Source organism: Rhinoderma darwinii, chromosome 1 (genome assembly GCF_050947455.1).
Source record: "Rhinoderma darwinii isolate aRhiDar2 chromosome 1, aRhiDar2.hap1, whole genome shotgun sequence".
Classification (NCBI taxonomy): domain Eukaryota; kingdom Metazoa; phylum Chordata; class Amphibia; order Anura; family Rhinodermatidae; genus Rhinoderma; species Rhinoderma darwinii.
The window spans coordinates 651,277,481-651,303,819 of record NC_134687.1 but is presented as its reverse complement, the minus strand read 5'-3'; the positions used below and the strand labels follow the sequence as shown (position 1 = coordinate 651,303,819).

The following is a 26,339-nucleotide window of genomic DNA, read 5'->3' as shown; positions in this document are numbered from 1 at the left end:
AAACCTGAGAATAACGATTATTGAGGTTAGAAGTCCATAGTCTATGTGAGAAGGATACAGGTAATCAATAACTCTGTGCAGCACGTAAAAGATAAAGTACTTGGAGATTTGGAGGATCTCCCATAGATTAAAAGGAATGTGTCGCTAGTTAAACAGTTAGTGTATGAATGCTTAAACACTGTCCAAATTTTTTTAATTTTTTCACGAGTCAGGAAATATTATAAATTAGATTCTAATTTATAACATTTCCCAGTGCTGGTCACTAGATGGAGCAATTCCCAAAATTGCAGCATTGCATGTAATAAAGCAACCACATTGCTTTATGCTGCAAAATTTGGGAATACTCACTCGCTCTAGTGAGCTCACAGAATCCCCCCTCCTTTCTCCTGGCTAGTGGCAGGAGAAAGGAGGGGATTGAACGGTCAAACCTCCTACACTGTGTGTCGCCATTTTTTGAGCTAACACAGTGTAGTAGGTTTACATACAGTAGTAATCACACACTAAAACACGTACATACACAGACCTAACTTACCTGACCCCGTACGCTATAGTGGATGGAACGGCTCCCGTTCGAATTCTCTATGGGGATATGGGTGCCGTATTCCATCACTGTATGTGTCGTTAATCGACACATACAGGGATGGCAAAAAAAATGGCAGCCCCCATAGAGAAGAAAAAGTTAAAAAATATAAAAAAGTAAAACACAAAACACACACATAAATAAAAGATTTTATAATAAAACACTAAATGCAAATTGATATCAAATTTTTTTTTTTTCGTGACGCTTGTCCTTTAAAGGAACAGTGTCATCACAATTTTTTTTTTAATATGTTAAAGATGTTACTGCTTTATTAAAAACGTTTATATTTATTTGTGTGTTTGTGTTTTACTTTTTCTTATTTTTACACTTTTTCTTCCCTATGGGGGCTGCCATTTTTTTTTCCATTTCTGTATGTGTCGATTAACGACACATACAGACATGGAGTACGGCAGCCACAGTCCCATAGGGACTGCGAACGGGTCCCGTCCCGTCCACTTCTGTGTACGCCGTCTGTGTGGGAACTGCGCATGCGCCGCTCCCACACAGTCCAATTTGAAATGCGCGCCGTCCGGCGCCATTTTCCTGTGGACCGGAAGTCGCGGCCGGACAGTAAGATTACTACTTCCGGTCGCGGCTTCCGGACTTGTGCACTTGGACCAGCGGCAGCAGACGGAGCTGACGGGCCGGAGGGAGCCGCGGCGGCAGGAGCAGGTAAGAGATTTCTATGTATGTTCGTGTTTGTTTACTACTGTATGTAAACCTACTACACTGTGTGTTAGCTCAAAAAAAGGCGACACACAGTGTAGGAGGTTAGACCGTTCAAACCCCTCGTTTATCCCGGCACTAGCCAGGATAAAGGAGGGGGGGATTCTCAGAGCTCACTAGAGCGAGTGTTTTTTTCCCAATTTTGCAGCATAAAGCAATGTGGTTGCTTTACCACATGCAATGCTGCAATTTTGGGAATAGCTCCATCTAGTGACCAGCAATGGGAAATATTATAAATTAGAATCAAATTTATAATATTTCCTGACTCGTGAAAAAAATTAAAAAAATGTGAACAATGTTTAATCACCTACACACTAAATGTTTAATTTAAAAAAAAAAAAAACATGTTTTGCTGGCAACACATTCCCTTTAAGGATTATAGAGTATTACGATTATTTCTTAAAAAAAGAAAAAGTTGAATAAGGAATTGTGTATGGCCAGGTGTTAACTCGTTAATTGGGATACTTTAAATGACAAAGTAAGTGATTACAGGAGGTTACAGAGTAAGTTGATATGAGAGAAGAATTGTTGAAAAGGCTGGCAGCCATAAGATGGTCCTTTGCATGTGATGAATAGAATGGTTTGTGGAAAGTTGAAACAAGAGATGGTTAAAGATTAAACATATATGAGAAGAATACTTACAGAGTAAAATAATAGGATAATAAGCATTGAATGATTGAGATATGAGGGGAACAGCTGCTTGTCTTTGTAAGTGTCTGAATTGTGCTGTGCAGGGTAATGATGTGTATAGGTTTATGCTTCCATGAATGTATGATATGAAACATATATGAGACTCCTTGACTGTGAAGAATGAATGTATGAGGGTTAGGGCTGATTCAGACGAACGTGGCATTTTTGCGCACGCAAAACACGCGGCGTTTTGCCTGCGCAAAAGCCACTTACCTGCTCCGTGAGGCAGCATCATATGATGCGCGGCTGCGTGCTTTTCGCACAGCCGCCATCATTATGATACGCCATTTGGATGTTTGTAAAGAGAAAGGCACGTGGTGCTTTTGTTTTCATTCATCCTTTTGACAGCTGTTGCACGAAACAGGCAGTTCGCACGGAAGTGCTTCCGTGCGACCTGCGTGGTTTTCACGCTCCCATTGACTTCAATGGGTGCGTGATGCGCGAAATACGGCCAGATATTGAACGTCGCGCTTTTTACGCAGCGGACAAACGCTGAGCAAAAAGCACTGACTGTCTGTACCGCCCCATAGACTTATATTGGTCCATGCGAGCCGCGTGAAAACCACGCGGACTGCACGGACGCAATTCACGGTCGTGTGAATCCGCCCTTAAATACATAAAACCCTGTGTGTATAAGGGAGTCCAATTAGGTGTGGTCCTAGGTAAAACTGTTACCAGGACAAATTTGTAAGAAAAATAGTGTTAAAAACACCCAGGAACAATAAGTATATGACAGATCAGCATAATACTTGTAAATATTGGTGAGTGTGTAGGAAAAAATTAACAAATTTAACTTTTTACTAATGTATTAACATGGAGAACGATGACGTGTCTCTGTGGGAGAACAGAAGTGACTGATTCTATTGTGTGAGTTACCAGACAGGGAGTCATAGGAATTCCATCTGTTCAACTAACCATTGTATGTAATAAATTAAAGGACAGGTGTCGCGAAATTTTATTTTTTTTTATATATAAAATTACCTTTTAGTGTGTTATTAAAATACATTTTATTTGTGTTTTACTTTTACCTTACTATGGGGGCTGCCATTTTTTTTTCATCTCTGTATGTGTCGATTAACGACACATACAGAGATGGAATACGGCACATACATCCCCATAGAGAATGCGAACGGGAGCCGTTCCATTCACTATGGTGTACGCCGTCTGTGTGGGAACGGCGCATGCGCCGCTCCCACACAGTCCAAAAGGAAGGTCTGCGGCCGAGCTACATCCGGCGCCATTTTCATGTGGGCCGGAAGCCGCGGCCGGACAGTAAGCGGACTACTTCCGGTCGCGGCTTCCGGATATGCGTTCAGAAGCAAGGACTAGGAGCGGAGGAAGCCATATGATCATAATGATCTAGGCACATGGTAAGAAGTATGCAAAATGTGACATGTAGTACTAAGACTTAGTACGATGATATTGCCTATTAAAGGTGGTCTGACAAGATCCATATTGTGTCCCTGTAGTTTGGGACTTCTGTAGAGAGTGAAATTTGGGGTTATGGAAAAAACCCACCGCAGGGGACAAGGTGTGTGGCATATCCAGAAGGAAGTCGTATAATCATAATGATCTAGGCACATGGTAAGAAAGTATACAAAATGTGGAACGGGTGGAGAACTGTGCTTTCAGCCCCACATTTGGGAGTACTCTAGATATTAAAGTGCTGAAAACTATAGCTCTGTATTGTAAAAATGATGTAGAAAAGAAAATGTATTATAAATGGTTGGATTTAGTTAACACAAATATTAGAGTGATGCTTTTACAGCAAATATAACCGTACATGCTTCACCTATGTATTGTATGTCGCCTAACACGATGATGATGATGATGATCTACTAACCATGATAAGCAGAATGCCAAAGCCTACAACAGGGGAATATATCCAGTTGGTGAGTTACAGCAAGTAAAAGAAGGTTGGATGACTTTTGGTTACACTAATGTAGATATCTCCAATGTGATTAAGTCTAGGTGATTAGAGAAAGCTTTAAATTTGTACTAAATTGTTGGAGTTCAAGAAACAATGAGAAAGGTACCTTTTCTTTCTTTCTTCAATCCAGCTAATTGATTTACGGGAATAGCCGGATGGCTGATGATTATACTTCAAACTGTGTTCCAAATTATCTTGTTTTCCATACTTGGCTATATCGGCTTTCATTTGCTAATACGGCTAATGAACTGAAGTGTAAGGTTGTGTAAAAAGACAGTTTTGTTGTTGTTTTTATGTACCGTATCTATCAGGTTTTAGAGTTATGAATATAGCAGAAATTGAGTTTCATTATAGCATTTTTGGCTCGCTGAAGCTTATAGAGCTAAGAGAAAAGGTGGGGGCTGAGGGCACAGCTGAATGCAGTGTATGAGCATGCTGGAAGGAATGTAGAGAGCTGCTGCTGAATGCAGTGTATGAGCATGTTAGAAGGAAGGTAGAGAGCTGCTGCTGAATGCAGTGTATGAGCATGCTGGAAGGAATGTAGAATGCTGCTGCTGAATGCAGTGTATGAGCATGCTGGAAGGAAGGTAGAGAGCTGCTGCTGAATGCAGTGTATGAGCATGTTAGAAGGAATGTAGAATGCTGCTGCTGAATGCAGTGTATGAGCATGCTGGAAGGAAGGTAGAGAGCTGCTGCTGAATGCAGTGTATGAGCATGTTAGAAGGAATGTAGAGAGCTGCTGCTGAATGCAGTGTATGAGCATGCTGGAAGGAATGTAGAGAGCTGCTGCTGCTGCTCTCGCTCTCTGTTGAAATATTTAACTAACATGGTCTGCATAAATGATAGATTGATAAGTTATCAGGTAATAAACTGATAACTCCCATTGTGTCTCTCTATAATATCCGTTTTTTTCTCTATCCGGTCTCTGGATTGTTAATAATATTTTGCCTTTACACACAGAGACAAATAGTATGTTTGGATGGTGTTTCCTCAGGGTGCAGCACATTCCCCTGATATTGTCATCCGTGCAATGAAAGAGCTGTTGGATAGGTGGTCCCCCAAACACTCCACCACTTGTCTATCGCAATATGTTGATAATTTACTTGTGTTGTATCTCTGTTGATATATTTGCCCAGGAAACGGTCTCATCATTGTTATAATTTTCCCACGTAGGTTTACTGCTATAGAAGACCACCCAGTCCTGCACAACCATCACTATGCCTATGGTTGTAGAGAAAGGAAGGGAAGGGGTGGGATGCCAACAAGAGACAGCCGATGATTATCGGCGCATGCCCAGAGCCACGACCGGAAGCGAGGACTGCCCCACTTCCGCCTCCACATGCTGGAGCGCACATCCGGATACGCGACGCGTAGCGGGATTTCCGGGCATGCGCAGTGCATCACCAGAGACGGAGCGGGGACAGCGTCGCAACCCAGGTCGGATCCGGGCATGCGCACACATCGCACTGACAAGTTTACAGATCAAGTGAGTGAAGTAATGTTCATCTAGATGTAGTATGTCATGTGTATATCAACGATCATTTTTAGAGACATTAAAGGTATGTTAAATTAGAGTGTATGAATGCAAAGATAGAAACATAAAAATATAACGACATAAAGTGGCAGTGTAATGCCCGGAAATCCCGCTACGCGTCGGGTATCCGGATGTGCGCTCCAGCATGTGGAGGCGGAAGTGGCTCTGGGCATGCGTCGATAATCATCGGCTGTCTCTTGTTGAGTCACATAGTATAAAGGGCCCTTAGACACAGGACATAGACACACATCTGCCCCTGAGGAAGCAACACTATTGCGAAATGCGCGTTGGGGCTTTTGTGCTGGAGCACGTATCGGACTACTACCTCAACACAACATGGGTAAGCCTTGTCCAATGCATTCTCTCTCCCAGTAACTATTGTAGTTAGATATATGGAATTTATGTGTTATACTTAGTATGTAGATCTATACAATTATGCCTCTCTATATTGAGGCTATGTTACTTGACTACGTTTTATAAGAGGGATTTCCCTAACATATCTGAGAGATTTTGCTTCTGTGACAATACAGCCAACCCAATCTGTATATTGATAATTCCGATATCTACTTCCTGAAACTTTTTTCTAGAGTCTCGTCCTTTCAATATATTGTATCATATACATATATTTTTTATATAAATGTATTCTTGTATATGTTATTAATAAATTTTGTACGTTTGATATATTTCTCTGGTTACAAGCTCTCTTTCTTCTGTGTTTTTGATATACTTAAAAAGAGTTGCCTATTTGACTACATATGGGAGGTCGGTCTTTGATTTAGACCTAGCCCGTAGCACCAATGCTTTTGGAGTGCATATATTGATTACTATTTATTCTGTGTTGTTCACAGCTGTTGGCTCTTTGCATCAAATGGATTTCAGAGTCCGTGACCAATCATGGCTCGCACAACTTGATGAAATCTTTAAGGAGGACTCTAGTTTGCTTTTAAACGATAGTGGCAGGGACTGTAGGGAAGCTATTAAAAAATTAAGGTCATTACTACACCAAAGAATAAAAATTTGGTGGAATAAAGCCTTCTTAGAGAAATATTTGGCTAAAAAACTCATCCCCCGGGGTTTGAGGGTGCAAGTCTTCCCTTCCTTTGAAATGGATAATGAGGTGTTCAAAAATAAATGGGAGGAACTCTCTGACAACTGTTCTAGAGGTTTCATGGAATTACTTGTTAGCTCCAATCAGACTAGCCTGAGCCAAATTGAGAAAGAAATAGAGGACATTCAAGTGGGGCTTAGGATGGACCTTTCCACCATGGCATTAGATAAATTATCGGATGATCTTGACAAAGATTTTGGTAAATGGGAGAAGGAGATCTTTACGGTGAAAACGGGCAAGTTTCAGAGGGATACCAATGATTACCAGCAAGGGCGTGTGTATAAATGGCATAGAAACAAGGGAAGGTCTGGGAGCATTTCCCACTCCAGATCCTCCCCGGTCTCCTCCCGAAACTCGGCCGATGACCCCCCTAGATTTAGGGAAACTGGAAATATCCCAGAACCTGGGAATAGCCAGAGTACTCAGGGTCCACGATGGCGCTTTGAGCGACAGGCTAAAAGAAAGAACATATCGAATCATCTGCGGGACAAAAAATCAAGGAGTAATCTGGAGGTAATTAACCTTTCCACGCATGCCCTCTCTGATGCCCAACGTGATGTTCTGGGGAAGGGTCTGACATTTTCACCAACCAATGCTTTTAACTTCTTCACAGCCTTGAAAGATTTGCATCTATTCTCGAGAAAACTGGTTCTTAAGAAACTTCATAGCAATACATCTGTTGAGTTCACCAGTGAATTAGAAAGAGAAGCTCTAAAAGCATTGGAAGACCTTTTGCGTGAACAAACTATTGAATCATCAGGTACGTTTCCATCTACAGTTGTGCCTAGATCTACTAAATTTCCCCCTTTGTCACTTTGTCCGCAGATAGAGATCTTCACTAAAATGGTTGTGGATGATTTCAAGAAATTGTCCACATTTAGGACAAATGATAACATATCGAGAGATGAAAGAAATGCCTTTAAGGAACTTCAAACTTGGGAAGATGTTGTTTTTAAAGCCGCTGACAAGGGGGGAAATATAGTAATCTGGCCAACGGTCAAACGGAAAAAGAAGTATTTAGACAACTGCGCGATAGACAGACCTATTTGAAATTATCTTCAAGCCCCCTAGTTCGCTTCTCACAGGAACTACAGACAATCCTTGATATGGCCCTTGAACGAGGAGTTATTCCAAAAAAGATCTATGATGGTTTGATGACTGTTGATCCAAAGGTCCCTACATTATATCTCCTACCAAAGATACACAAAGATCCCATTGACACCCCGGGACGTCCGATCGTGTCCGGGATTAACGGATTATGTGATCCGATATGTAAATTTATCGACTATTATCTAAAAACTTTGGTAAACGATTTACCTTCTTTTGTTAAGGACATGACGGACGTCTTGTGTAGGATCAATGGGATCCAAGTGGAACCAGATATGTATTTAGTTTCAGCTGATGTGGAGTCACTTTATACAAACATCATGATGGAATAGAGGCGGTCCGCTTTTTCCTTGGGACTGGCAACCGGGATGGTTCTTTATGTGATTTGATTTTGGAATTGCTAAAATTTATCCTTAGTCACAACTTTTTTGTGTTCAGGGATTGTTACTATCTGCAACAACAGGGTACAGCTATGGGTGCGGCATGTGCGCCATCCTATGCGAATCTGTTTCTTGGCTTCTGGGAGAGGCAGATTTTTCATGGGGATGGCGCCTGTGCCGCGGACCATGTGCATCTATGGTTACGATACATAGATGATATTTTCTTTATCTGGCAAGGATCGGAGTCTGGGCTGATGAATTTCATGCAGCAATTGAATATAAATCCATATAACATCAGATTGACATATAAATATCACCAACAGAGGATTGAATTTTTGGATATACAAATATTTACTGATGACTCTGGCTTTTTGCACACTGATGTGTATCGCAAACCTATGGCAGTCAATTCTTTGCTGCATGCTTCATCAGCCCACACTCCATCCACCATTAGAGCCATCCCGGTTGGACAATTCCTTAGGATCAGGCGGATCTGTTCATCCAATACCCTATTTGAAAACCAATCCAACGATCTAAAAATTAGATTTAGGGAGAGAGGGTACAGTAATAGAGTGATTAAAACAGGATATGGGAGAGCAAGAAATACACCACGAAATGAGCTCTTGAGACCTAAATTGCATCAATCCAACGATCCAGAAATACGATTTATTTCTACATACAACAGACAATGGAACCAGATGAGGGCAATATTGGATAAACATTGGCCAATCTTAAGATCCGAGCCACAACTAGCTCGGACCTTGCCAGAAAGGCCAATGATGACGGCAAGGAGGGCCAAGAACTTGAGGGACTTTCTAGTCAAAAGCCATTACATACCTCGTCAGGTCTGCCCATTTGGCTCCCGTGGACCAAAAAAGGGTTGCTATCCCTTTGGTGATTGCAAGGCATGTAGCAATATATGTCGAGCGACTAATTTTGCGTCAGCTGATGGACTTAAACAATTTGAGATCAGGGACTATATCTCGTGTAGCAGTACACATGTGGTGTATTATGCCACATGTGGCTGCCAGAAAATTTATATTGGACTCACATCCAGGGAACTAAGAACCCGGACTAGGGAGCATGTACGGGATATTGCTAAAGCAGCTGAAATTGATGACCCTTTGAGTCTCAAAACCCTACCTCGACACTTTAAAAAGTACCACAACTGTAACCCCAAAACTCTGTCGGCATTGATAAAATACACTGTGGCATCAGAGGGGGCAACGTGAAGAAAATTCTGTCACAAAGGGAATGCAAATGGATCGTGATGATCGGATCCATGAAACCTCATGGCCTTAACGAAAACCTGAGCTTCGTCCCATTTCTATAGTCTCGGCCATTCCTTATTTTTAAATTCTTTTAACTTTGTTTCTTGTACTTTGTCTAACTGTCTGCTTTTATTTAGGTTTCCAAAAAATGTTCCTGTATGTCTTTTTGCCCGAAGACTGTGAATGATGTTCCTAATCCTTTCTCTACCATCTAGAATACCCGAATAACAAGAATGCCTAACCCATTGTACTGCATAATATGATCGTGTAATATAGTGACATTTTATGTGGCTAATTCTCTCTAATGTATTGTTTAGTTTGACTTTGTATTCATATATATGACAAGAATGTGGGGAAAGAGCAGACATGTGTCATCTGGACTCCCAAGTGTGTGAGGGTCTAGAAGGTTCTTAGTATTTTCCACTTCAATTTTTGTTACTAAGATTAGTGGACGTATGCATTAAACTTTATACAATGGCCTCTTGTTGACTGTAACTGTTTTAGATATTAATTTGAATCTTTATTGCTATATGTATCATATATCACTTCTCGATTGATTTTTATCAATATATTTTTATTTTTTTACGTTTTCTAATATTCAGCACTAATTATAGGATCGATACATCGGCTTAGAAGAATGTATCTTGTTTTGTCATGAACAATATAAATTTACTGTATAATATGGTCACTTCTTATATCAATAGTCTGCGCTATTGTCTTATTTTTCACGTATTTGTTGTAATACTCTTGTCGAGTTTCTGTCATCTCTGTAAATTGTCTTCTAACCACTATGTATGGTGATCAGTCCGTGAGTGCTGTAGATAACAACTTCCCCATCTAAACTAAGTACCAAGTACAGTAAGACTCTACTTATCTCTTATATTAAATATACATACAAGAAAATCCCTTTTTTACACATATCTCCACTTCACATATTTACTTTGAGTACGGTCAGCTATATGCCCCGCTCTAAAATAGTTTTTTAGCATTACACTGCCACTTTATGTCGTTATATTTTTATGTTTCTATCTTTGCATTCATACACTCTAATTTAACATACCTTTAATGTCTCTAAAAATGATCGTTGATATACACATGACATACTACATCTAGATGAACATTACTTCACTCACTTGATCTGTAAACTTGTCAGTGCGATGTGTGCGCATGCCCGGATCCGACCTGGGTTGCGACGCTGTCCCCGCTCCGTCTCTGGTGATGCACTGCGCATGCCCGGAAATCCCGCTACGCGTCGGGTATCCGGATGTGCGCTCCAGCATGTGGAGGCGGAAGTGGGGCAGTCCTCGCTTCCGGTCGTGGCTCTGGGCATGCGTCGATAATTAATCGGCTGTCTCTTGTTGAGTCACATAGTATAAAGGGCCCTTAGACACAGGACATAGACACACATCTCCCCCTGAGGAAGCAACACTATTGCGAAACGCGCGTTGGGGCTTTTGTGCTGGAGCACGTATCGAACTACTACCTCAACACAACATGGGTAAGCCTTGTCCAATGCATTCTCTCTCCCAGTAACTATTGTAGTTAGATATCTGGAATTTATGTGTTATACTTAGTATGTAGATCTATACAATTATGCCTCTCTATATTGAGGCTATGTTACTTGACTACGTTTTATAAGAGGGATTTCCCTAACATATCTGAGAGATTTTGCTTCTGTGACAATACAGCCAACCCAATCTGTATATTGATAATTCCGATATCTACTTCCTGAAACTTTTATCTAGAGTCTCGTCCTTTCAATATATTGTATCATATACATATATTTTTTATATAAATGTATTCTTGTATATGTTATTAATAAATTTTGTACGTTTGATATATTTCTCTGGCTACAAGCTCTCTTTCTTCTGTGTTTTTGATATACTTAAAAAGAGTTGCCTATTTGACTACATATGGGAGGTCGGTCTTTGATTTAGACCTAGCCCGTAGCACCAATGCTTTTGGAGTGCATATATTGATTACTATTTATTCTGTGTTGTTCACAGCTGTTGGCTCTTTGCATCAAATGGATTTCAGAGTCCGTGACCAATCATGGCTCGCACAACTTGATGAAATCTTTAAGGAGGACTCTAGTTTGCTTTTAAACGATAGTGGCAGGGACTGTAGGGAAGCTATTAAAAAATTAAGGTCATTACTACACCAAAGAATAAAAATTTGGTGGAATAAAGCCTTCTTAGAGAAATATTTGGCTAAAAAACTCATCCCCCGGGGTTTGAGGGTGCAAGTCTTCCCTTCCTTTGAAATGGATAATGAGGTGTTCAAAAATAAATGGGAGGAACTCTCTGACAACTGTTCTAGAGGTTTCATGGAATTACTTGTTAGCTCCAATCAGACTAGCCTGAGCCAAATTGAGAAAGAAATAGAGGACATTCAAGTGGGGCTTAGGATGGACCTTTCCACCATGGCATTAGATAAATTATCGGATGATCTTGACAAAGATTTTGGTAAATGGGAGAAGGAGATCTTTACGGTGAAAACGGGCAAGTTTCAGAGGGATACCAATGATTACCAGCAAGGGCGTGTGTATAAATGGCATAGAAACAAGGGAAGGTCTGGGAGCATTTCCCACTCCAGATCCTCCCCGGTCTCCTCCCGAAACTCGGCCGATGACCCCCCTAGATTTAGGGAAACTGGAAATATCCCAGAACCTGGGAATAGCCAGAGTACTCAGGGTCCACGATGGCGCTTTGAGCGACAGGCTAAAAGAAAGAACATATCGAATCATCTGCGGGACAAAAAATCAAGGAGTAATCTGGAGGTAATTAACCTTTCCACGCATGCCCTCTCTGATGCCCAACGTGATGTTCTGGGGAAGGGTCTGACATTTTCACCAACCAATGCTTTTAACTTCTTCACAGCCTTGAAAGATTTGCATCTATTCTCGAGAAAACTGGTTCTTAAGAAACTTCATAGCAATACATCTGTTGAGTTCACCAGTGAATTAGAAAGAGAAGCTCTAAAAGCATTGGAAGACCTTTTGCGTGAACAAACTATTGAATCATCAGGTACGTTTCCATCTACAGTTGTGCCTAGATCTACTAAATTTCCCCCTTTGTCACTTTGTCCGCAGATAGAGATCTTCACTAAAATGGTTGTGGATGATTTCAAGAAATTGTCCACATTTAGGACAAATGATAACATATCGAGAGATGAAAGAAATGCCTTTAAGGAACTTCAAACTTGGGAAGATGTTGTTTTTAAAGCCGCTGACAAGGGGGGAAATATAGTAATCTGGCCAACGGTCAAACGGAAAAAGAAGTATTTAGACAACTGCGCGATAGACAGACCTATTTGAAATTATCTTCAAGCCCCCTAGTTCGCTTCTCACAGGAACTACAGACAATCCTTGATATGGCCCTTGAACGAGGAGTTATTCCAAAAAAGATCTATGATGGTTTGATGACTGTTGATCCAAAGGTCCCTACATTATATCTCCTACCAAAGATACACAAAGATCCCATTGACACCCCGGGACGTCCGATCGTGTCCGGGATTAACGGATTATGTGATCCGATATGTAAATTTATCGACTATTATCTAAAAACTTTGGTAAACGATTTACCTTCTTTTGTTAAGGACATGACGGACGTCTTGTGTAGGATCAATGGGATCCAAGTGGAACCAGATATGTATTTAGTTTCAGCTGATGTGGAGTCACTTTATACAAACATCATGATGGAATAGAGGCGGTCCGCTTTTTCCTTGGGACTGGCAACCGGGATGGTTCTTTATGTGATTTGATTTTGGAATTGCTAAAATTTATCCTTAGTCACAACTTTTTTGTGTTCAGGGATTGTTACTATCTGCAACAACAGGGTACAGCTATGGGTGCGGCATGTGCGCCATCCTATGCGAATCTGTTTCTTGGCTTCTGGGAGAGGCAGATTTTTCATGGGGATGGCGCCTGTGCCGCGGACCATGTGCATCTATGGTTACGATACATAGATGATATTTTCTTTATCTGGCAAGGATCGGAGTCTGGGCTGATGAATTTCATGCAGCAATTGAATATAAATCCATATAACATCAGATTGACATATAAATATCACCAACAGAGGATTGAATTTTTGGATATACAAATATTTACTGATGACTCTGGCTTTTTGCACACTGATGTGTATCGCAAACCTATGGCAGTCAATTCTTTGCTGCATGCTTCATCAGCCCACACTCCATCCACCATTAGAGCCATCCCGGTTGGACAATTCCTTAGGATCAGGCGGATCTGTTCATCCAATACCCTATTTGAAAACCAATCCAACGATCTAAAAATTAGATTTAGGGAGAGAGGGTACAGTAATAGAGTGATTAAAACAGGATATGGGAGAGCAAGAAATACACCACGAAATGAGCTCTTGAGACCTAAATTGCATCAATCCAACGATCCAGAAATACGATTTATTTCTACATACAACAGACAATGGAACCAGATGAGGGCAATATTGGATAAACATTGGCCAATCTTAAGATCCGAGCCACAACTAGCTCGGACCTTGCCAGAAAGGCCAATGATGACGGCAAGGAGGGCCAAGAACTTGAGGGACTTTCTAGTCAAAAGCCATTACATACCTCGTCAGGTCTGCCCATTTGGCTCCCGTGGACCAAAAAAGGGTTGCTATCCCTTTGGTGATTGCAAGGCATGTAGCAATATATGTCGAGCGACTAATTTTGCGTCAGCTGATGGACTTAAACAATTTGAGATCAGGGACTATATCTCGTGTAGCAGTACACATGTGGTGTATTATGCCACATGTGGCTGCCAGAAAATTTATATTGGACTCACATCCAGGGAACTAAGAACCCGGACTAGGGAGCATGTACGGGATATTGCTAAAGCAGCTGAAATTGATGACCCTTTGAGTCTCAAAACCCTACCTCGACACTTTAAAAAGTACCACAACTGTAACCCCAAAACTCTGTCGGCATTGATAAAATACACTGTGGCATCAGAGGGGGCAACGTGAAGAAAATTCTGTCACAAAGGGAATGCAAATGGATCGTGATGATCGGATCCATGAAACCTCATGGCCTTAACGAAAACCTGAGCTTCGTCCCATTTCTATAGTCTCGGCCATTCCTTATTTTTAAATTCTTTTAACTTTGTTTCTTGTACTTTGTCTAACTGTCTGCTTTTATTTAGGTTTCCAAAAAATGTTCCTGTATGTCTTTTTGCCCGAAGACTGTGAATGATGTTCCTAATCCTTTCTCTACCATCTAGAATACCCGAATAACAAGAATGCCTAACCCATTGTACTGCATAATATGATCGTGTAATATAGTGACATTTTATGTGGCTAATTCTCTCTAATGTATTGTTTAGTTTGACTTTGTATTCATATATATGACAAGAATGTGGGGAAAGAGCAGACATGTGTCATCTGGACTCCCAAGTGTGTGAGGGTCTAGAAGGTTCTTAGTATTTTCCACTTCAATTTTTGTTACTAAGATTAGTGGACGTATGCATTAAACTTTATACAATGGCCTCTTGTTGACTGTAACTGTTTTAGATATTAATTTGAATCTTTATTGCTATATGTATCATATATCACTTCTCGATTGATTTTTATCAATATATTTTTATTTTTTTACGTTTTCTAATATTCAGCACTAATTATAGGATCGATACATCGGCTTAGAAGAATGTATCTTGTTTTGTCATGAACAATATAAATTTACTGTATAATATGGTCACTTCTTATATCAATAGTCTGCGCTATTGTCTTATTTTTCACGTATTTGTTGTAATACTCTTGTCGAGTTTCTGTCATCTCTGTAAATTGTCTTCTAACCACTATGTATGGTGATCAGTCCGTGAGTGCTGTAGATAACAACTTCCCCATCTAAACTAAGTACCAAGTACAGTAAGACTCTACTTATCTCTTATATTAAATATACATACAAGAAAATCCCTTTTTTACACATATCTCCACTTCACATATTTACTTTGAGTACGGTCAGCTATATGCCCCGCTCTAAAATAGTTTTTTAGCATTACACTGCCACTTTATGTCGTTATATTTTTATGTTTCTATCTTTGCATTCATACACTCTAATTTAACATACCTTTAATGTCTCTAAAAATGATCGTTGATATACACATGACATACTACATCTAGATGAACATTACTTCACTCACTTGATCTGTAAACTTGTCAGTGCGATGTGTGCGCATGCCCGGATCCGACCTGGGTTGCGACGCTGTCCCCGCTCCGTCTCTGGTGATGCACTGCGCATGCCCGGAAATCCCGCTACGCGTCGGGTATCCGGATGTGCGCTCCAGCATGTGGAGGCGGAAGTGGGGCAGTCCTCGCTTCCGGTCGTGGCTCTGGGCATGCGTCGATAATTAATCGGCTGTCTCTTGTTGAGTCACATAGTATAAAGGGCCCTTAGACACAGGACATAGACACACATCTCCCCCTGAGGAAGCAACACTATTGCGAAACGCGCGTTGGGGCTTTTGTGCTGGAGCACGTATCGAACTACTACCTCAACACAACATGGGTAAGCCTTGTCCAATGCATTCTCTCTCCCAGTAACTATTGTAGTTAGATATCTGGAATTTATGTGTTATACTTAGTATGTAGATCTATACAATTATGCCTCTCTATATTGAGGCTATGTTACTTGACTACGTTTTATAAGAGGGATTTCCCTAACATATCTGAGAGATTTTGCTTCTGTGACAATACAGCCAACCCAATCTGTATATTGATAATTCCGATATCTACTTCCTGAAACTTTTATCTAGAGTCTCGTCCTTTCAATATATTGTATCATATACATATATTTTTTATATAAATGTATTCTTGTATATGTTATTAATAAATTTTGTACGTTTGATATATTTCTCTGGCTACAAGCTCTCTTTCTTCTGTGTTTTTGATATACTTAAAAAGAGTTGCCTATTTGACTACATATGGGAGGTCGGTCTTTGATTTAGACCTAGCCCGTAGCACCAATGCTTTTGGAGTGCATATATTGATTACTATTTATTCTGTGTTGTTCACAGCTGTTGGCTCTTTGCATCAAATGGATTTCAGAGTCCGTGACCAATCATGGCTCGCACAACTTGATGAAATCTTTAAGGAGGACTCTAGTTTGCTTTTAAACGATAGTGGCAGGGACTGTAGGGAAGCTATTAAAAAATTAAGGTCATTACTACACCAAAGAATAAAAATTTGGTGGAATAAAGCCTTCTTAGAGAAATATTTGGCTAAAAAACTCATCCCCCGGGGTTTGAGGGTGCAAGTCTTCCCTTCCTTTGAAATGGATAATGAGGTGTTCAAAAATAAATGGGAGGAACTCTCTGACAACTGTTCTAGAGGTTTCATGGAATTACTTGTTAGCTCCAATCAGACTAGCCTGAGCCAAATTGAGAAAGAAATAGAGGACATTCAAGTGGGGCTTAGGATGGACCTTTCCACCATGGCATTAGATAAATTATCGGATGATCTTGACAAAGATTTTGGTAAATGGGAGAAGGAGATCTTTACGGTGAAAACTGGCAAGTTTCAGAGGGATACCAATGATTACCAGCAAGGGCGTGTGTATAAATGGCATAGAAACAAGGGAAGGTCTGGGAGCATTTCCCACTCCAGATCCTCCTCGGTCTCCTCCCGAAACTCGGCCGATGACCCCCCTAGATTTAGGGAAACTGGAAATATCCCAGAACCTGGGAATAGCCAGAGTACTCAGGGTCCACGATGGCGCTTTGAGCGACAGGCTAAAAGAAAGAACATATCGAATCATCTGCGGGACAAAAAAATCAAGGAGTAATCTGGAGGTAATTAACCTTTCCACGCATGCCCTCTCTGATGCCCAACGTGATGTTCTGGGGAAGGGTCTGACATTTTCACCAACCAATGCTTTTAACTTCTTCACAGCCTTGAAAGATTTGCATCTATTCTCGAGAAAACTGGTTCTTAAGAAACTTCATAGCAATACATCTGTTGAGTTCACCAGTGAATTAGAAAGAGAAGCTCTAAAAGCATTGGAAGACCTTTTGCGTGAACAAACTATTGAATCATCAGGTACGTTTCCATCTACAGTTGTGCCTAGATCTACTAAATTTCCCCCTTTGTCACTTTGTCCGCAGATAGAGATCTTCACTAAAATGGTTGTGGATGATTTCAAGAAATTGTCCACATTTAGGACAAATGATAACATATCGAGAGATGAAAGAAATGCCCTTAAGGAACTTCAAACTTGGGAAGATGTTGTTTTTAAAGCCGCTGACAAGGGGGGAAATATAGTAATCTGGCCAACGGTCAAACGGAAAAAGAAGTATTTAGACAACTGCGCGATAGACAGACCTATTTGAAATTATCTTCAAGCCCCCTAGTTCGCTTCTCACAGGAACTACAGACAATCCTTGATATGGCCCTTGAACGAGGAGTTATTCCAAAAAAGATCTATGATGGTTTGATGACTGTTGATCCAAAGGTCCCTACATTATATCTCCTACCAAAGATACACAAAGATCCCATTGACACCCCGGGACGTCCGATCGTGTCCGGGATTAACGGATTATGTGATCCGATATGTAAATTTATCGACTATTATCTAAAAACTTTGGTAAACGATTTACCTTCTTTTGTTAAGGACATGACGGACGTCTTGTGTAGGATCAATGGGATCCAAGTGGAACCAGATATGTATTTAGTTTCAGCTGATGTGTAGTCACTTTATACAAACATCATGATGGAATAGAGGCGGTCCGCTTTTTCCTTGGGACTGGCAACCGGGATGGTTCTTTATGTGATTTGATTTTGGAATTGCTAAAATTTATCCTTAGTCACAACTTTTTTGTGTTCAGGGATTGTTACTATCTGCAACAACAGGGTACAGCTATGGGTGCGGCATGTGCGCCATCCTATGCGAATCTGTTTCTTGGCTTCTGGGAGAGGCAGATTTTTCATGGGGATGGCGCCTGTGCCGCGGACCATGTGCATCTATGGTTACGATACATAGATGATATTTTCTTTATCTGGCAAGGATCGGAGTCTGGGCTGATGAATTTCATGCAGCAATTGAATATAAATCCATATAACATCAGATTGACATATAAATATCACCAACAGAGGATTGAATTTTTGGATATACAAATATTTACTGATGACTCTGGCTTTTTGCACACTGATGTGTATCGCAAACCTATGGCAGTCAATTCTTTGCTGCATGCTTCATCAGCCCACACTCCATCCACCATTAGAGCCATCCCGGTTGGACAATTCCTTAGGATCAGGCGGATCTGTTCATCCAATACCCTATTTGAAAACCAATCCAACGATCTAAAAATTAGATTTAGGGAGAGAGGGTACAGTAATAGAGTGATTAAAACAGGATATGGGAGAGCAAGAAATACACCACGAAATGAGCTCTTGAGACCTAAATTGCATCAATCCAACGATCCAGAAATACGATTTATTTCTACATACAACAGACAATGGAACCAGATGAGGGCAATATTGGATAAACATTGGCCAATCTTAAGATCCGAGCCACAACTAGCTCGGACCTTGCCAGAAAGGCCAATGATGACGGCAAGGAGGGCCAAGAACTTGAGGGACTTTCTAGTCAAAAGCCATTACATACCTCGTCAGGTCTGCCCATTTGGCTCCCGTGGACCAAAAAAGGGTTGCTATCCCTGTGGTGATTGCAAGGCATGTAGCAATATATGTCGAGCGACTAATTTTGCGTCAGCTGATGGACTTAAACAATTTGAGATCAGGGACTATATCTCGTGTAGCAGTACACATGTGGTGTATTATGCCACATGTGGCTGCCAGAAAATTTATATTGGACTCACATCCAGGGAACTAAGAACCCGGACTAGGGAGCATGTACGGGATATTGCTAAAGCAGCTGAAATTGATGACCCTTTGAGTCTCAAAACCCTACCTCGACACTTTAAAAAGTACCACAACTGTAACCCCAAAACTCTGTCGGCATTGATAAAATACACTGTGGCATCAGAGGGGGCAACGTGAAGAAAATTCTGTCACAAAGGGAATGCAAATGGATCGTGATGATCGGATCCATGAAACCTCATGGCCTTAACGAAAACCTGAGCTTCGTCCCATTTCTATAGTCTCGGCCATTCCTTATTTTTAAATTCTTTTAACTTTGTTTCTTGTACTTTGTCTAACTGTCTGCTTTTATTTAGGTTTCCAAAAAATGTTCCTGTATGTCTTTTTGCCCGAAGACTGTGAATGATGTTCCTAATCCTTTCTCTACCATCTAGAATACCCGAATAACAAGAATGCCTAACCCATTGTACTGCATAATATGATCGTGTAATATAGTGACATTTTATGTGGCTAATTCTCTCTAATGTATTGTTTAGTTTGACTTTGTATTCATATATATGACAAGAATGTGGGGAAAGAGCAGACATGTGTCATCTGGACTCCCAAGTGTGTGAGGGTCTAGAAGGTTCTTAGTATTTTCCACTTCAATTTTTGTTACTAAGATTAGTGGACGTATGCATTAAACTTTATACAATGGCCTCTTGTTGACTGTAACTGTTTTAGATATTAATTTGAATCTTTATTGCTATATGTATCATATATCACTTCTCGATTGATTTTTATCAATATATTTTTATTTTTTTACGTTTTCTAATATTCAGCACTAATTATAGGATCGATACATCGGCTTAGAAGAATGTATCTTGTTTTGTCATGAACAATATAAATTTACTGTATAATATGGTCACTTCTTATATCAATAGTCTGCGCTATTGTCTTATTTTTCACGTATTTGTTGTAATACTCTTGTCGAGTTTCTGTCATCTCTGTAAATTGTCTTCTAACCACTATGTATGGTGATCAGTCCGTGAGTGCTGTAGATAACAACTTCCCCATCTAAACTAAGTACCAAGTACAGTAAGACTCTACTTATCTCTTATATTAAATATACATACAAGAAAATCCCTTTTTTACACATATCTCCACTTCACATATTTACTTTGAGTACGGTCAGCTATATGCCCCGCTCTAAAATAGTTTTTTAGCATTACACTGCCACTTTATGTCGTTATATTTTTATGTTTCTATCTTTGCATTCATACACTCTAATTTAACATACCTTTAATGTCTCTAAAAATGATCGTTGATATACACATGACATACTACATCTAGATGAACATTACTTCACTCACTTGATCTGTAAACTTGTCAGTGCGATGTGTGCGCATGCCCGGATCCGACCTGGGTTGCGACGCTGTCCCCGCTCCGTCTCTGGTGATGCACTGCGCATGCCCGGAAATCCCGCTACGCGTCGGGTATCCGGATGTGCGCTCCAGCATGTGGAGGCGGAAGTGGGGCAGTCCTCGCTTCCGGTCGTGGCTCTGGGCATGCGTCGATAATTATCGGCTGTCTCTTGTTGAGTCACATAGTATAAAGGGCCCTTAGACACAGGACATAGACACACATCTCCCCCTGAGGAAGCAACACTATTGCGAAACGCGCGTTGGGGCTTTTGTGCTGGAGCACGTATCGAACTACTACCTCAACACAACATGGGTAAGCCTTGTCCAATGCATTCTCTCTCCCAGTAACTATTGTAGTTAGATATCTGGAATTTATGTGTTATACTTAGTATGTAGATCTATACAATTATGCCTCTCTATATTGAGGCTATGTTACTTGACTACGTTTTATAAGAGGGATTTCCCTAACATATCTGAGAGATTTTGCTTCTGTGACAATACAGCCAACCCAATCTGTATATTGATAATTCCGATATCTACTTCCTGAAACTTTTTTCTAGAGTCTCGTCCTTTCAATATATTGTATCATATACATATATTTTTTATATAAATGTATTCTTGTATATGTTATTAATAAATTTTGTATGTTTGATATATTTCTCTGGCTACAAGCGCTCTTTCTTCTGTGTTTTTGAACACTGGTTTGCCCCATGATTTCAGAACGCAGCTGCTCGACATATAGAGGGTTGCCTGACATGCGTCAGACACAACCCCGGTAAAATGATAGAAAACACCCAGTAAGCACATGCCTCGCCGTGATTACTCCTTCCAGTGACTGCAGGTGGACTACATACAGCTATCCCTGCGAGGTGTATATGAATATGTCCTCGTATGTACTGACGTGTTTTCAAACTGGCCTGAGGCATGGCCAGTAACCAAAAACATAGCTAAAAACACTGCTAAGAAAATACTTGGTGAAGTAGTATGCCGATATGGGGTCCCTGAAGTAATTGAGAGTGACAGAGGAACCAATTAACCAGGAGAAGTATTAGGGCATATAATAACTAGCCTCGGTATCACACAGGCATTCCATACACCATATCACCCAAGAAAGTAAACATCTAGATGAAGGAAGAAAGTCAGCAATACTCCAAGCACCGAAACCTCTGACAAAAAGACAAATTATGTCCTCTCTGGGTATGACTAATTTCTGCAGAAGTTGGATAGCCAATTATGCTGATATTACAGGACCATTAATGTGCTTGATTTATGAGGAACCCCGACCAGCCCAGGATTCCATTAAATGGACTTCTGAAGAGGAGGAGAATTTTTTTCAGATAAAACAGGTTCTTGTAGGATCTTCAGTGCTTGGACTACCTGATTATTCAAAAACCCTTTATTCAACCTGTAAGACTGTAAAAATGGATACATGACTTCAGTACTAACACAGGTGTATGGAGGAATGGATAGACCTCTAGCTTACTACTCATCAGAACTTGACCCAGTAGCTAGAGCCTTACCTCCCTATGTTCAATAAGTTGTAACCACTGCAGAAGATATAAGAGCTTCCGCCACATTAGTGTTATTAATGATAGAAAGATGTACCACTTTAAATTCTTCATGCCTACTGCTGAGGGTTGTGAACCACATGATTGTCTATCCTCCAAAGCAGAAAGGGTATTACCAAGATCAGATCTTAACCCCTTCGCGCAATTTCACGTACAGTTACGTCATGGGAGATGGCCTTTTCGCGCATCGCCACGTAACTGTACGTGAAGGAGATGGAGCTGGCTCAGGAGCTGAGCCAGCGACATCACCGCCGGGTGACAGCTGTATGTTACAGCTGGCACCCTGAGGTATTGGCCAGGACCGGAGCTAGCCTCCGATCCGACCGATTAACCCCTCACATGCTGCGTTCAATAGAGATCGCAGCATGTGAGGAGTTTATAGCCACCGGCACCCCAGCAACGTGATCGCTGGGTTGCCGGTGGCTGCAAAGGCGATCGGAGGGCTAATACTTACCTCCCGGTCCGCCAGTAATGGAATCCTCCTATGCCCCGTCATCGGCGGGGCCCAGGAGGCTTCCGGTACCATCGGCAAGATGGCGCCGGCTCAGAAGCTGAGCCGTCGTCATCAGCAGTGGGTGTCCGCTGTATGTTACAGCGGACACCTCGATCTATCGGCAGGAACCGGAGCTAGCTCCGATTCCTGCCATTAACCCCTTCAATGCAGCGATTCAATGCAATCGCTGCATCAAAGTGGTTTGTATGCGATGGCAAGGCTGGCGACTGCTACTATGGCAACAGGATGCCTAACAATGGCTTCCTATCTGCCATTACGTTAGCCGATTAGGCCCCGCCCGGAGGCGGAGCCTGATCGGCTTGCTGTCAGTGAACAACTGACAGTTCTAATACATTGCACTACATAGGTAGTGCAATGTATTAGAACATCAAACAAAGAGTTGGACCTTCAAGTCCCCTAGTGGGACTAAAGAAAAGTGTAAAAACAAAAAGTAAAAATAAAAGTTGTAAAAAATACAATAAAAGTTTCAAATAATAACACAAAACACAAATCGCCCTTTTTCCCTTATTATTGAAAAAAATAAACCATACATATTTGGTATCGCTGCGACCGTAACGACCTTAACTATAAAAATATTATGTTATTTATTCCGCCCAGTGAACGCCGTAAAAAAACAACAACTAAAAAATACTGACATAATTGCTATTTTTCGGTCACTTTGTCTTCCAAAAATTGAAATAAAAAGTGATCAAAAAGTCGCATGTACCTAAAATGATACCTATAAAAACTATAACTCGTCTCGCTAAAAACAAGCCCTCATACAGCTCCGTCGACGAAAAATGGTACCAATAAAATGGTACCAATGGTACCAATAAAAACTACAGTTCGTCCCACAACAAACCAGCCCTCATACCACTACGTCTATGAAAAAATTAAATAAGTCAAGGCACCAATAAGCCAGGAAATAAAAATATGCAGTTGTGCCGGCCCGAGGGGAACGTTTCTTCTGTTTCAAGTGGCGAATTATCAAGGCCCCTAAAATTAGGGAACCAGGAAGGGGAGGGTCAAAAACATATCTTCTGGAAGCGAGGGTGCCCGTATTATACCAGGACAACACTTCCCAGCAAAATTCCCCAAACTTCAAAAGGTGCCGAGTGTGGACCAAAAGGGGAATAAGTAAAGACCATTTATTAGTGCGACACCGGCCTGTGCAGAAAGGATTGTGTCACAGCATAACACACAGCTATGGATTATTTTATTGTTTTTTTTTACCCAACTATACCACCTGACTATGCCCCTTATTTACTCCGCCCGCCTTACATGTACCCCCACATTATAAACGGAAACACCAGTAAGACTCAAAACAAAACTACTACAAGCAAAATCCACGCTCCAAAAGCCAAATGGTGCTACCTCCCTTCTGAACCCTACAGTGTGCCCAAACAGAAGTTTACTTCCACATATATGGCATCACCATACCCGGGAGAACCCTTTTAACAATTTTTGGGGTGTGTGTCTCCAGTGGCACAAGCTGGGCGCCACATATTGGCATATCTATTGAAAAACCATTTTCACTCTGCAACATCGAGTGCACACCAATTTCTGCCAATCATCTGTGGGGTTAATATGCTCACTACACCACTAGGTGAATACCTTGAGGGGTGTAGTTTCCAAAATGGGGTCACTTCTGTGGGGCTTCCACTGTTTTGGTCCCACAGGGACTTTGCAAATGCGACATAGTGCCCAGAAACCAATCCAGCAAAATCTATACTCCAAAAGCCAAATGGTGCTCCTTCCCTTCTGAGCCCTACTCTGTGCCCAAACAGCAGTTTATGACCACATATGTGGTATTGCCGTACACAGGAGAAGTTGCTTTACAAGTGTTGGGGTGCTTTTTTTCATTTATTTGTTGAGAATATGAAACATTTTCAGCTAAAACTACGTCTTATTGAAGAAAAAGGATTTTTTTTATTTTCACTGCCCAATTCTAATAAAATCTATGAAACACCTGTGGTGTCAAAATGCTCACTACACCCCTAGATGAATTCCTCAAGGGGTGTAGTTTCATGAATCAAGTCACTTTTGGGTAGTTTCCATTGTACTGGTACCTTAGGAGCTTTGCAAAAGTGACATGGTGTCAAAAAACCAATCCAGCAAAATCTGTGCTCCAAAAGCCAAATGGCACTCCTCTTCTGATCCTTGCCGTATGCCCAAACAGCAGTTTATGACCACAAATGGGGTATTGCCGTACTCCAGAGAAGTTGCTTTACAAATGTTGGGATTCTTTTATTCCTTTATTTGTTGAGAAAATGAAAAATTTTGAGCTAAAGCTACGTCTCTATGAAACCTCTGTGGGTTCAAAATGTTCACTACACCCCTAGATGGATTCTTCAAGGGGTGTAGTTTCCTAAATGGAGTCACTTTTTTGGCGTTTTCACCTTTTTGGTCCCTTAGGGGCTTTGCAAATGTGACGTGGTCTCCGCAAACCATTCCTGCTAAATTTGAGCTCCAAAAGCCAAATGGCACTCTTTCCCTTCTAAGCACCGCCGTGTGTCCAAATAGCCGTTTATGACCACATGCGGGGTATTGTTTTACTCGGGAGAAATTGCTTTACAAAAGTAGTAGTGCATTTTCTCCTTTTAGTCCTTGTGGAAATTAGCAAAAATTAGCTAAACCTACATTTTCTTTGAAAGAATGTAGATTTTCATTTTCACGGCCTACTTCCAGTAATTTCTGCAAAAAACCTGCGGGGTCAAAATGCTCACTATACCCCTAGATAATTTCCTCAAGTGGTATAGTTTCCAAAATGGGGTCATTTTTGGGGGATGTTCACTGTTTTGGCGCCGCAAGAGCCTTTCAGACCCGACATGGAGCCTAAAATATTTTCTAATAAAAAGGAGGCCCCAAAATCCTCTAGGTGCTCCTTTGCTTCTGAGTCCTATGCTTCAGTCAATAAGTGCACTAGGGCCACATGTGGGATATTTCTAAAAACTGCAGAATCTGGGCAATAAATATTGAGTTGCGTTTCTCTGGTAAAACTTTCTGTGTTACAAAAAAAAAAATAGATGAACAATGCATTTCTGCAAAAAAAATAAAGAAGAAATTTGAACATTTCACATCTACTTTACCTTAATTCCTGTGAAACATCTAAAGGGTTAAGAAACTTTCTAAATGCTGTTTTGAATACTTGAGGGGTGAAGTTTTTAAAATGGGGTGACTTATCGGGGGTTTCTAAATATATAAGGCCCTCAAATCCACTTCACAACTGAACTGGCCCCTGTAAAAATAGCCTTTTGAAATTTTCTTGAAAATGTGAGAAATTGCTGCTAAAGTTCTAAGCCTTGTGATGTCATAGAAAAATAAAAGGATGTTCAAAAAACGATGCCAATCTAAAGTAGACATATGGGTGATGTTAATTAGCAACAATTTTGTGTGGTATTACTATCTGTCTTACAAGCAGATACATATAAATTTAGAAAAATGCTAATTTTTCGCTACATTTTGGTGTTTTTCACAATTAAATACTTAATGTATCGAGCAAATTTTGCCAGTAACATAAAGTCCAATGTGTCACGAGAAAACTATCTCAGAATCGCTTGGATAGGTAAAAGCATTCCGGAGTTATTACCACATAAAGTGACACGTCAGATTTGAAAAAATAGGCTGTGTCCTTAAGGCCAAAACAGGCTCAGTCCTTAAGGGGTTAAAGATACTCCACTACCAAATCGTGATCTCATACTGTTTGTAGATGGATCTTG

At 40.8% G+C, this 26,339-nt stretch overlaps 1 pseudogene; it reads right to left on the bottom strand.

Annotated features, from left to right (window-relative positions):
- The window catches only part of LOC142677720 (uncharacterized), a 55,150-nt pseudogene that overhangs the window by 23,010 nt on the left and 5,801 nt on the right, over nt 1–26,339 (bottom strand).